This window comes from Diplotaxodon limnothrissa, linkage group LG5 (genome assembly GCF_057381915.1).
Source record: "Diplotaxodon limnothrissa isolate DT_005_m linkage group LG5, D_limnothrissa_male_GT1.1, whole genome shotgun sequence".
In the NCBI taxonomy this organism is placed as follows: Eukaryota; Metazoa; Chordata; class Actinopteri; order Cichliformes; family Cichlidae; genus Diplotaxodon; species Diplotaxodon limnothrissa.
The window spans coordinates 4,565,079-4,579,247 of record NC_140600.1 but is presented as its reverse complement, the minus strand read 5'-3'; positions in this window follow the sequence as shown (position 1 = coordinate 4,579,247).

Sequence of the window (14,169 nt, the reverse complement as noted above, 5' to 3'; positions counted from 1 at the left end):
TTCCTGTGAGGCCATCTTCACCACACCAGGGACTGTGCTGTTGGCTGAAACCATCCACATTACATCAGAGCCATTGGTCCTTGCCGATATCATCCACATTTCACCAGGGCCAGTGGTGTTGGCTAAGGCCATCCACATTACACCAAGGTCTGTGGTTCTGGCCATTACCATCCACATTTCACCTGGGCCAGTGTTGGTAGATGAGGCCATCCACATTACAACAGGACCTGTGCTACTGGCTGAGGCCATCCACATTATACCACGGCATGTGCTCCCTGTGAGGCTATCGTCACCACACCAGGGCCTGTATTGCTGGCTTAGACCATCCACATTGCACCAGGGCTAGTGCTCCCTCTGAGGCCAACTTCACGACAGCAGGGCCTGCACTGCTGTCTGAGGTCATCTACATTTCACCAGAGCCTGTGTTGCTGGTTGATGTGATCCACATTACACAAGGGCCTGTGCTAGGGAAATTATTTTACTGCTATTGTTAAATAATCATCATCATTACCATTGCATTAATAATAGAATCTGCAGCATTGATATTGTATTCAGAGGTTTAAACAGTGTGTGTGTTTTAGAAAGAATAAGTTGCAGGCTGACAGGAAGTTGCAGAGAGTTTGCAGAAGGGAAAGCAGAAGTGAAAGCAGAGTCTAAGTTATTCTGAGCAGGTTAGACGAGGCTATTTGAATTACTAGGTTATTCAAATTGTCTGTTATACTTTTATATTCTTTTATTAAGCTCTTAGTAGAGGTTCTTGATTAAAACATTTATTCAACATAGTACATATAGTTTCAGTTAGGTTATTACACATAAGGATGAGCCTCTGGTCTGGTAAAAGGTCAGAAGTGCAACGGGTGAGATGAGAGGGCATGTAGGGTCAACACATACACACACACACATTAGTAGACTCATTTATAGGTGAGAAGTTGGTCATGTTTGTCTCTGGAAAGAGGAACAGCGTCTGGCAGGATGTGGGGTTCGTGTTCCAGACGAGACGAAGACAACGTTCTTTTAAACTGTGTTAAAAGTCATTGTGGTTGATTTGACGTATGTATATATTCTGTCGGTGACGTATGAAGGGGCGTCATTAATTCAAACCCTGATGCTATAAAAATCTGTGTATGCTTTGATTAAGTCGAAGATCAATCCCTGTCTGCGTACAGACTGGTCTTCCCACGCGTGTATTCATTAAAATCAATCGTTTGACCAAGATCTTCTGGACCATGGTTGTTTGTACTCTCCTTCCTCAATATTTGAACCTTAACAAACAGGACCTGTGCTACTGGCTGAGGCCATCCACATTTCACCAGGGCTTGTGTTGCTGGCTGATGTGATCCACATTACACAAGGGCCTGTGCTACTGGCTGAGGACATTCACATTACACCAGGGCCTGTGGTGCTGGCTAATACCATCCACATTTCACCAGGGCCAGTGTTGTTTGCTGAGGCCATCCACATTACACCAGGGACAGTGCTTCCTGTGAGGCCATCTTCACCACACCAGGGACTGTGCTGTTGGCTGAAACCATCCACATTACATCAGGGCCATTGGTCCTTGCCGATGTCATCCACATTTCACCAGGGCCAGTGGTGTTGGCTAAGGCCATCCACATTACACCAAGGTCTGTGGTTAAGGCCATTACCATCCACATTTCACCTGGGACAGCGTTGGTAGATAAGGCCATCCACATTACAACAGGGCCTGTGCTACTGAATGAGGCCATCCACATTATACCATAGCTAGTGCTCCCTCTGAGGCCCACTTCACGACAGCAGGGCCTGCGCTGCTGTCTGAGGCCACCTATATTTCACGAGGGCTTGTGTTGCTGGCTGATGCGATCCACAATACACAAGGGCCTGTGCTACTGGCTGATGCCATCCCCATTACACCAGGGCCAGTGGTGTTGGCTGAGGACATTCACATTACGCCAGGGCCTGTGGTGTTGGCCAATACTATCCACATTTCACCAGGGCCAGTGTTGTTGCCTGAGGAAATACACATTACACCAGGGACAGTGCTTCCTGTGAGGCCATCTTCACCACAACAGGGCCTGTGCTACTGGCTGAGGCAGACTACATTTGACCAGAGCGCATGTTGCCGGCTGTGGCCATCTACATTTCACCAGGGCCTGGCTGCTGTCTGAGGCCATCCACATTACACCATGGCCTGTGCTTCCTGTGAGGCCATCTTCACAACACTAGGGCCTGTACTGTTGGATGAGGCCATCCTCATTACACCAGGTACAGTTCTTCCTGTTGGCAATCATCACCAAACCAGGGCCTGTGGTGCTGGATTAGGCCATCCACATTTCACCAGGGATTGTGTTGCTGGCTGATGCGTTCCAGAAAACGCAAGGGCCTTTACTACTGGCTGAGGATATTCACATTACACTAGGGACTGTGTTGCTGGCTGAGGCCACCTATATTTCACGAGGGCCTGTGTTGATGGCTGATGCCATCCACAATACACCAGGGCCAGTGATTTCTGTGAGGCCATCTTCACTAGACCAGGGTCTGTGCTGCTTGCTGATGACATCGAAAATACACCAGGGCCAGTGATTCCTGTGAGGCCATCTTCACCAGACCAGGGCCTGTGCTGCTAGCCATCCAAATTACCCAAAGGCCTGTGTTGCTGGCCGAAAACAACCACATTTCACCAGGGCCTGTGGTGTTGCTGGATGAGGCCATCCACATTATACCAGGGCCTGTGCTACTCGTTGATACCATCCACATTTCACCAGGGCTTGTGTTGCTGGCTGATGCAATCCACAGTACACAAGGGCCTGGTCTACTGGTGAGGACATTCACATTACAACATGGCCTGTTGTGCTGGCCAATACCATCCACATTTCACCAGGGCCATTGTGGTTGGCTGAGGCCATACACTTTACATCAGGGACAGTGCTTCCTGTGAGGCGATCTTCACCACACCAGGGACTGTACTGTTGGATGATTCCATCCACATTACACCAGGGCCTGTGCTACTCGATGATACCATCCACATTTCAGCAGGGCCACTGTTGTTGGCTGAGGCCATATACTTTACATCAGGGACAGTGCTTCCTGTCAGGTCATCATCAGCACACCAGGGCCTGTGGTGCTGGATGATGCCAACAACAACAACAACAACAATCTTTATTGAAGGGAATCATTGCCATGGTAACAACAAATGGTAGTTAAAAAAAATGTAGCATTAACAAAGATGAGGAGATACATTTACTGAATACCAAATAAAGACACCTTCAATGCTAAAGATATCACAGGTGTAATGTAATGTTGCTATGGTTTAGATTTTATTTTCTATCATTCATAGACTATGATGTGTTTGTAGCCACATGGACATCTCACACTGATTTCAGGACCCTGCAAAGAAAACAACATGGCCACCATGTTGGATTTTTGGAGTCACAAATCTGGGCTAACGTTAGCAAGCTGCATTCAGAGAAACTATGGATTTTGGGACTTGTGAGCCATACTTTTCGCTGGCAGCTTTATCTACATTTAAATTAAATCAATGTCTCTCCCAGAGCTCCAGTTCGGTGGCATCTTATATGGCTCGATCACCTTACACTGGTACCAAGATCAAAGCTTTCAAAGTACGGACATCTACATGCGTTTTCGATCTGGATGGGTAAATATGGTTGTCATCAGAGAGGTGAAGAACAAGAAATTGTTGTTTGCTGAAATGAATGATCACGTGTAAATCTTATATTTTGTTGACTTGGAATTTTACAGTGAATCAGTCCTACAGTTTAAATGAGCCTCCATTGACAGACTAGGTTACTGTGGAAATGCAGGGATTGGCGTGATTTGACCTGTAAGGCAGGGTCAGGAGGGGTGTGTTCACATGTTGGTGCCATATTCTACACCCTTCTGGCCGCTGTAAAGAAACACGAAAAGGCAGCAGCTATCCGGCATTTTGGCTAAACTCAAAGACGTTCATAAGATGGCTGGAGAGCAAAGGACTGCACTACTGTTTTGACTTTCATGTGTGCATGTCCCAGTAGCTCTGATGTCACGTGAAGACTCTTTTAAAGCAAAGAAACAGATGAATAAAATACTAGCATTTTACTCAGCAAAACTGAAGTGGATGGTTTGTGGATGGTTTGTAGCAGTTAGCAGGCCAGACTATTTGTCATAAAAAAAAAATACTCCAAAAGGCACCATGAGCACAAACACAGTTGAGAGGTTCAGTTCAGCCACAGTGTATTAGTGGAAGCCAAAGAGTTCATCAAAGAGGACATGCACCCAAACTTTAAGCCTCAGCAAAACTGAAGCAGTTTAGTTCTGAGAAAGAGTTCAGTTATCATAGACAGAAACTATCCATGTTTAAAGTTGGACATTTTAACATGGGACACCCATGATTCCCAGCCTCAAGTGGCCACTATTGGAACTGCATCTTTCAGCACCTCAGTGCTGCTTTTGTTTTCCAGCCCCAGATGATGTAGCTTTGTGTACCTATCTACACCCTAATTACAAACATTGGTAAAAAAAAAAAAAAAAAAAGAAAAGGAAAAAAAAAGTTTTCTTAAGTTTCTAACTTTGGCTTGATTCATGGCTTCCTCTTCATTGGTCCATACATGATGTAAGTATGTATTCTAGTTGTCAACTAGAAAGTGCATTTTCTGAAGAAACTGCAGTGTGAATGCTTGAATCTGAATGTATGCATTGAAATGAATTAATTGCTGAATTTTAAGTTAAAAAGTTTGAATGAGATAAAAAGAAAAATAATTTAATCTGAAAACAAAAGTGCTGAAGTGCTAAAAGCTGACATTTACACAGAAGAATAAGTTGGAAAAAAGCTGAAAATGTTTTAATTGTAAATTAGAAAAACCTTAGAAATGAGAAAAGAAAATTTAGAGTCAGAAAACCTCTGAATGAATATTAAAAGTTCATATTCTTTGAATGACTAAAATGTGATCCCTCCACTTGGATCCACACAGTTTAAAATTTTTAAATGTCTGAGCTTTGAAAGACAAGGTGTTGGAAAGAGAACAACGATGGCAACGTTTTGAGGGTAAAATCATACCTGTAGAGCAAACACTGAGGACACAGCAGCAGTGGAAAGAGAAGTGTTTAAGATGAATCTTGGCAGAGTGAGAGACAGAGCTAGTTAAGCAGGCAGGTGTGAGCCTGGTTGCTATAGTGACTGCACCCAATGGCTCCATACACACGCACACAGACATGCGCCTCACTTCTGCTGCTTAAAATGAACAGAAAAGTCATGTGAGTGAAGTTGGCCCCCCCACCTTCTTCAAATCCAACAAAAGTGGTATCAAACGTTTGTGCTACGTTTGTGCTGGTTTGTGCTGCAAAAATTTTCATTTGTGCTACTATCATTTTAAAGATATTAATCAAAATTTCTATAGGTCATCAGAGGTCAACCAGCCCCCCCCCCCCCCCCCCCCCCCCCCCACATTAATGGAATCGAACAAAATGTCATGATGTCAAATGTTTGTGCTACGTTTGTGCTGGTTTGTGCTGCTAAAATTGTCGTTTGTGCCGCTTTCATTTTAAAGATATTGATAAAAAATTCTAGAGGTCATCAGAGGTCAACCAGCCCCCCCACATTAATGGAATCAAACAAAACTGGTGTCAAACGTTTGTGCTACGTTTGTGCTGGTTTGTGCTGCTAAACTTGTCGTTTGTGCCGCTTTCATTTTAAAGATATTACCAAAAGTTTCTAAAGCTCAACCAGCCACTTTCTTTACCGTAAAGAAATTGAGAGATATTAACCAGCATTGGATATTTTTTTCTTATGATCACACTCTTAAACCTAGTAATCAAACTGCAATAACTTATTTAAAAACTAGGTTAAATATAGCATTTAAAATAATTAATGCATTCGGTTAGAGAAAAAACTTTATTTGCTGGTAACAAAATACAAAACTACGAGAACAATGTTTCCTGTTAGAAAAGGTAAATACATTGAACTGTCTGAGCCTCACAAGTCTAATACAATAACTGAAAAATAACAGCTATTTCCATCATCTAACTCACAAACTAGAAAAGGACTTTCTTTCATGAGATCTTGCCATCATTCCTTTGTGTAGAGCACAGCGTGCGGACATACACTGGTGTTTTCAGATGCTATGGTTACATCCTTTCTTAGGTCATCATACATCTCCCAGATGTACGGGGTCCTGTTACAGAATGTCATATAATGCCCGAGTGTTTCTGGTGTTGGGCCCTCCTAAATGTAATGACTGCTTTCAGTGTGAATTTCTCTCCTTGAAGTAGCAGAGTGGATGGGAATTCAGTAAGCAAAAACCTTTTTGGACTGTGAAAACTGTGCTCCAGAGTTTCTGTAGAGCATTTTCCAAGGTCTGTGTCAATCCATACAAGCTCTCTCAGGGTGAAACTGTGACAAACAGTAAATCATCTCTCTCTCGCCTCCAGACAATACAAAACGCAGCAGCCAGATTACTAACTCGCTCTACCAAGCGTGTTCACATCACTCCCATCTTATATTCTTTACATTGGCTCCCAATAGAGTTTAGAATTCGCTTTAAAATTCTTGTTTTAACATACAGAGCACTAAATGGCCAGGCTCCAGATTACTTATCCAAGCTTCTTTTAAAATACACTGCTGCTCGTCATCTCCGCTCACAGACTCAGAGTCTCTTAGTTGTTCCCCGTACACGATTGAAGACAAAAGGGGACAGAGCCTTTCAGTCTGTTGCACCAAGGCTGTGGAACAGTTTACCACTACAATTACGTTTGCTTGACTCTGTGGATTCTTTTAAAAAACAGTTAAAAACTCTTCTGTTCAAACAAGCCTTTTGTTGATCTACATATTTTATTTTATTTTATTTTTTTACATTATTTACATTTGATCTTTTACATTGTATATAATGTCTATTGATTTTATTGTTTATTTTAATATTTGTGTACAGCACTTTGTGATTGCCTGTCTGCGAAAAGCGCTTAATAAATAAAGTTTACTTACTTACTTACTTACTGTGCAAAGTTGCTTTCCTGATGAATCTGTTTTAAATGCTGTTGGAGATGCATCAGGACTTTCGATTGGTCTTAGGCATGGCGATGCTGGAAGGTTGAGCCCTTGTTCAACAGCAGACTGAAGGTGAGCTATGCCAGAAGCTGAGAGGACTGACAGATCAATGGAAACAAAAGGTATTTGCCTTGTGTTTGGTGTGTAAAGTTTGCAGTACTGGGAGGAACACTGTCTTGTGAAGTGAACACTTGGATTTTCCATCATTGTTTTTTGAATTACTGTGGACACATGGCACTGTGCATCAACACGATGAACACCAGTCTTCAACTGAACAGGGCAGAATATTGAGCTCAGCACCTCTGCCCTCAATGAATAGGCATGTTGAGTGACACCCTTTGAAGCAAGGGATTTCACAAGCTGGAATACTTTGTTCTCCTCTGAACTATTCAACATGTTTTGAGCAGTACGACTGTCACAGTAAGCGCAGCACAGACTTTGACAGAAGGCATCAAAGGCACAGGTGTTCATGACACAGTATTGTCCTTTGCCAAGTTTTACTGCACTGTAAACCCCAACAGTCTACCTGACTTATAAAGTTTGTGGATATAACAATTGAAATTCCCCAAAGTTGAAACAACTTAAAACTTTTGTTCGGTTAACGATTCAAACAGTTATAATTGTACATGGCTTAGAAGTTAAGAGTAAATACTGCTTTCTTAATTATGATTTTTGAGTAAATGTTTTTTTTCCGAGCTCCGCATGTGTATGTCAACTACGTCATGACGTTTTCTCTCTAACCTGAACGACGTTGACAGAAAATTCTGTTCAATATGGCTGCCCTTCTTGAGCGACTGGAGAGCACATTTGGAGAAACTTGCAAGTAAAACGGAACCTTCGTTATGTTTATTTTTTCCGTAAAAAAGCAAGTATATTAATATGTTGCAGGCAAGAACTTCGATTTCGAATGCGCTGCTGTGTTAAAAAGCACAGACCCAGGTGGTGAATAGTGGTTCGCTGTTGTTCGCGCTCTTTTTCAAACATAGATTATGTCGTCAGTTTTAACCGATTAAAACAGTTTTACTAAGAATTACATAAAAAGAAAGGGTCTTAATGATATTTTAACGACCACTTGCCAACGCAAGAAAGTTGGCGTTTTTAAAACAGCAGCCTCATTGTTCGGCAGGGTTTTTTTTTCTTCTTCTCATTAGCATGATTCAAAACTGACTTAGCTAGCAGTGGCAACTTCAATCTAAAACAATTGAAATATAGCAAGGTTTTGTATATTTAGTGTGCTAATAAGGTTTTCAATATTTTTATTTTTTCCTTCCAAGGCTGAAGACCGAAGACAAAAGGACAGAAGAAAAAAAAAAATTCAGACTGCAATTAATTTCAGGTGGAGACAGTAAACACAGGTGAGTTGAAAGATCTATTGAAGAGTCCTTTCTTCATGGCCATTAAAACATTTTTAGGTTAAAAGACCCGTGTCATGAATCGCTGTGCGGCAGGCAGGAGTTGGACCCAATTCAATTCAATTTTATTTATATAGCGCCAAATCACAACATAAGTCGCCTCAAGGCGCTTCATAGATACAGAGAAAAACCCAACAATCATATGACCCCCTATGAACAAGCATTTTGGCGACAGTGGGAAGTAAAAACTCCCTTTTAACAGGAAGAAACCTCCAGCAGAACCAGGCTCAGGGAGGGGCGGGGCCATCTGCTGCGACTGGTTGGGGTGAGAGAAGGAAGACAGGATAAAAGACATGCTGTGGAAGAGAGACAGAGGTTAATAACAGATATGATTCAATGCAGAGAGGTCTGTTAATACATAGTGAGTGAGAAAGGTGACTGGAAAGGAAAAACTCAATGCATCATGGGAATCCTCCGGCAGCCTATGTCTATTGCAGCATAACTAAGGGAGGATTCAGGGTCACCTGGTCCAGCCCTAACTATATGCTTTAGCAAAAAGGAAAGTTTGAAGCCTAATCTTGAAAGTAGAGATAGTGTCTGTCTCCTGAATCCAAACTGGAAGCTGGTTCCACAGAAGAGGGGCCTGAAAACTGAAGGCTCTCCCTCCCATTCTACTTTTAAATACTCTAATGGGGTGATATGGTACTACAAGGTCATTAAGATAAGATGGGGGCCTGATTATTTAAGACCTTGTATGTGAGGAGCAGGATTTTGAATTCAATTCTGGATTTAACAGGAAGCCAATGAAGGGAAGCCAAAACAGGAGAAATATGCTCTCTCTTTCTAGTCCCTGTCAGTACTCTTGCTGCAGCATTTTGGATTAGCTGAAGGCTTTTCAGTGAGTTTTTTGGACATCCTGATAATAATGAATTACAGTAGTCCAGCCTGGAAGTAATAAATGCGTGAACTAGTTTTTCAGCATCACTCTGAGACAGGATATTTCTAATTTTAGAGATGTTGCGCAAATGGAAGAACGCAGTCTTACATATTTGTTTAATATGTGCGTTGAAGGAGATATCCTGGTCAAAAATGACTCCAAGGTTCCTCACAGCGTTACTGGAGGCCAAGGTAATGCCATCCAGAGTAAGAATCTGGTTAGATACCATATTTCTAGGCTTTTCAGGGCCGAGTACAATAACCTCAGTTTTATCTGAATTAAGAAGCAGAAAGTTAGCGGCCATCCAGGTCTTTATGTCTTTAAGACATTCCTGCAGTTTAACTAATTGGTGTGTGTTATCTGGCTTCATGGACAGATAGAGCTGGGAGTCATCGGCATAGCAGTGAAAATGTATGCTATGTCTTCTAATGATGCTGCCTAAGGGAAGCATGTATAATGTAAACAGAATTGGTCCTAGCACTGAACCCTGTGGAACTCCATAATTAACCTCAGTCTGTGAAGAGGACTCTCCATTTACATGAACAAACTGGAGTCTATTAGATAGATATGATACAAACCACTGCAGTGCAGTACCTGTAACACCTACAGCATGTTCTAATCGCTCTAATAGGATATTATGGTCGACAGTATCGAATGCTGCACTAAGGTCTAGCAGGACAAGCACAGAGATGAGTCCACTGTCAGAGGCCATAAGAAGATCATTTGTAACCTTCACTAAAGCTGTTTCCGTGCTGTGATGAGCTCTGAAACCTGACTGAAACTCTTCAAATAAGCCATTCCTCTGCAGATGATCTGTTAGCTGTTTGACAACTACTCTTTCAAGGTTTTTGATATGAAAGGAAGGTTGGAGATTGGTCTATAATTAGTTTCATCAGTTGTTCAGTTCTTATAAAATGTTGTATAATTGTACCAAATCACTGAGGATACATCCAATGTGTAAATCACAATCAACAATTTTACTGTGATATTCGCTCGTGTTTAGAGAATCTCCATTATCTTTGTTACTGAGTTTCCATTTTTGTAGGGCCAAATTTGTATTAAAAATTAATATTTTCATATGATGTGAAATGACTCAATCATTTCTAATTTTTAGAAGAAACCATTCATTAAGTCCCTTAAGGTGAAGATTTCATATATTGATAATGATAAAATTAACACAAATTAAAAGTTTCACTGATAAACACAATTTTTCCTTGCTTTGAACCCCATGTTCTATATAGATTACAGCTCTGATCTGGAGAACACTATTTTAAAATACTGTGTAGGGTTTTGTCAAATGATTAAGAAACAGACTCTCTGTCACAAGAGACAGAAAGGTTGTATCTTAAAAGAAAAGTCTCCAAAATTTGGTAGAGTCTGATGTCATGCAGTTTCATAAACATGTATTCTCCCCAAAGAATGACACCTGAAAACTTTGCGTTAAATTAACTTTTCTTTTCCCTTTTTAGGAGGCGCCTGATATCAACGTGAAACGCACTGCAGTACTTCGTGCCCTTCCTGTATGTCTATGTCTGTGTCAATTTTGGGCTCCTGAGAGGGGTTATCATCCACTTCCTGCTCCACAAAGGCTTTGTGTGGATACTGACGCTTCACTGTACTATCCTGTCTGGCAACCTCTGCTTCTTTTCGTATTTGTTTTGCAGAACAGATCCGCATGTTCCCTTCAATAAAACCAAGATGACATGCAATGAATTTATCTATCCTTATAGGGAGATTTTCATGCTTAAACAGACCATGTTTAATGTTCTTGAACTCTGCTTCAACATTAGCTGAAGTTGCAGTGAGTTTTTCGCTCTGAAATAGGGGAACCATTTCTCCAGTCCAGAGTGGTAGGTATTAGGTGTGGGACGAGCTCAGGTAGATAGTGCATATTGTCTCGATCACCATGATCTTCAGCATGGCACCTGCTCCCCTCACAAATATCTGCCACCCACTGCCTTAAGTCGGTGTTTATTTCTGTGCATGGATCCAATCTAATGTCTTCTTCTTCCTTGTCATCAGAAACAGACATAGTCTCATCTGCAATTTTTCTTTTCAGATTTGATTTGGACACTTCTGACATAATGGGGTTTCCAAAACTGTCACAGCCTTCTGTCTCACTTAATGCCACAATAGCAATGCTGCGTATTAGGACCTTTGCTTCTTCCAAGGATTGGGACTTGACAAGTTGTGCCATTGATTGCACATAGAAATCCCTCACCCGATGAGGCTTTTTTCTCAAACAGTCCCACTGGCAAATCATTTTGATTAAGTGTGCCACATCCACTCTAATGAAACATTCAATTCAATTCAATTTTATTTATATAGCGCCAAATCACAACATAAGTCGCCTCAAGGTGCTTCATAGATACAGAGAAAAACCCAACAATCATATGACCCCCTATGAGCAAGCATTTTGGCGACAGTGGGAAGGAAAAACTCCCTTTTAACAGGAAGAAACCTCCAGCAGAACCAGGCTCAGGGAGGGGCGGCCATCTGCTGCGACCGGTTGGGGTGAGAGAAGGAAGACAGGATAAAAGACATGCTGTGGAAGAGAGACAGAGGTTAATAACCGATATGATTCAATGCAGAGAGGTCTGTTAATACATAGTGAGTGAGAAAGGTGACTGGAAAGGAAAAACTCAATGCATCATGGGAATCCTCCGGCAGCCTATGTCTATTGCAGCATAACTAAGGGAGGATTCAGGGTCACCTGGTCCAGCCCTAACTATATGCTTTAGCAAAAAGGAAAGTTTGAAGCCTAATCTTGAAAGTAGAGATAGTGTCTGTCTCCTGAATCCAAACTGGAAGCTGGTTCCACAGAAGAGGGGCCTGAAAACTGAAGGCTTTTATTCGATTCCATTACTGTGGGGGGGGCTGGTTGACCTTTTGACCTTTACATTAATATCTTTAAAACAGATGCAGCACAAACGACAATTTTTGCAGCACAAACCAGCACAAACGTAGCACAGTTGATTGACACCAGTTTTGTTTGATTCCATTAATGTGGGGGGGCTGGTTGACCTCTGATGACCTCTAGAAATTTGTATGGATTTCTTTAAAATGATAGCAGCACAAACGTAAATTTTTGCAGCACATACCAGCACAAACGTAGCACAGTTGATTGACACCAGTTTTGTTTGATTCCATTAATGTGGGAGGGCTGGTTGACCTCTGATGACCTCTACAAATTTTCTTGAATATCTTTAAAATGATAGCAGCACAAACGTAAATTTTTGCAGCACAAACCACCACAAACGTAGCACAAATGTTTGACATCAATTTTGTTCGATTCCATTAATGTGGGGGGGCTGGTTGACCTTTTGACCTTTACATTTTCATTAATATCTTTAAAACAGAGGCAGCACATACCAGCACAAACGTAGCACAGTTGATTGACACCAGTTTTGTTTGATTCCATTAATGTGGGGGGGCTGGTTGACCTCTGATGACCTCTAGAAATTTGTATGGATTTCTTTAAAATGATAGCAGCACAAACGTAAATTTTTGCAGCACAAACCAGCACAAACGTAGCACAAATGTTTGACATCAATTTTGTTCGATTCCATTAATGTGGGGGGGCTGGTTGACCTTTTGACCTTTACATTTTCATTAATATCTTTAAAACAGAGGCAGCACAAACCAGCACAAACGTAGCACAGTTGATTGACACCAGTTTTGTTTGATTCCATTAATGTGGGGGGGCTGGTTGACCTCTGATGACCTCTAGAAATTTGTATGGATTTCTTTAAAATGATAGCAGCACAAACGTAAATTTTTGCAGCACATACCAGCACAAACGTAGCACAGTTGATTGACACCAGTTTTGTTTGATTCCATTAATGTGGGGGGGCTGGTTGACCTCTGATGACCTCTAGAAATTTGTATGGATTTCTTTAAAATGATAGCAGCACAAACGTAAATTTTTGCAGCACAAACCAGCACAAACGTAGCACAAATGTTTGACATCAATTTTGTTCGATTCCATTAATGTGGGGGGGCTGGTTGACCTTTTGACCTTTACATTTTCATTAATATCTTTAAAACAGAGGCAGCACAAACCAGCACAAACGTAGCACAGTTGATTGACACCAGTTTTGTTTGATTCCATTAATGTGGGGGGGCTGGTTGACCTCTGATGACCTCTAGAAATTTGTATGGATTTCTTTAAAATGATAGCAGCACAAACGTAAATTTTTGCAGCACATACCAGCACAAACGTAGCACAGTTGATTGACACCAGTTTTGTTTGATTCCATTAATGTGGGGGGGCTGGTTGACCTCTGATGACCTCTAGAAATTTGTATGGATTTCTTTAAAATGATAGCAGCACAAACGTAAATTTTTGCAGCACAAACCAGCACAAACGTTTGACATCAATTTTGTTCGATTCCATTAATGTGGGGGGGCTGGTTGACCTTTTGACCTTTACATTTTCATTAATATCTTTAAAACAGAGGCAGCACAAACGACAATTTTAGCAGCACAAACCAGCACAAACGTTTGATACCACTTTTGTTGGATTTGAAGGAGGTGGGGGGCCAACTTCACTCACATGCTTAATGGCTCAAAACACCTTATCCAATTATAAACTGATACGCACCTACTGGCATGCCCCTTTTAATTTCTTCATAAATGTTATTTAATGTTATTATTACGGCAGCACGGTGGTTAGCACTGTTGCCGCACAGCAAGAAGGTCCTGAGTTCAATTCCACCATCACGTCATGGTCTTTCTGTGTGGAGTTTGCAGGTTCTCTCGCCATGTTTGCGTGGGTTCTCTCCGGGCTCTCTCCAAAGACATGCAGCTTGTGGTGATAGGTTAATTGGTTAATCCGAATTGCCCATAGGTGTGAATGTGAGTGC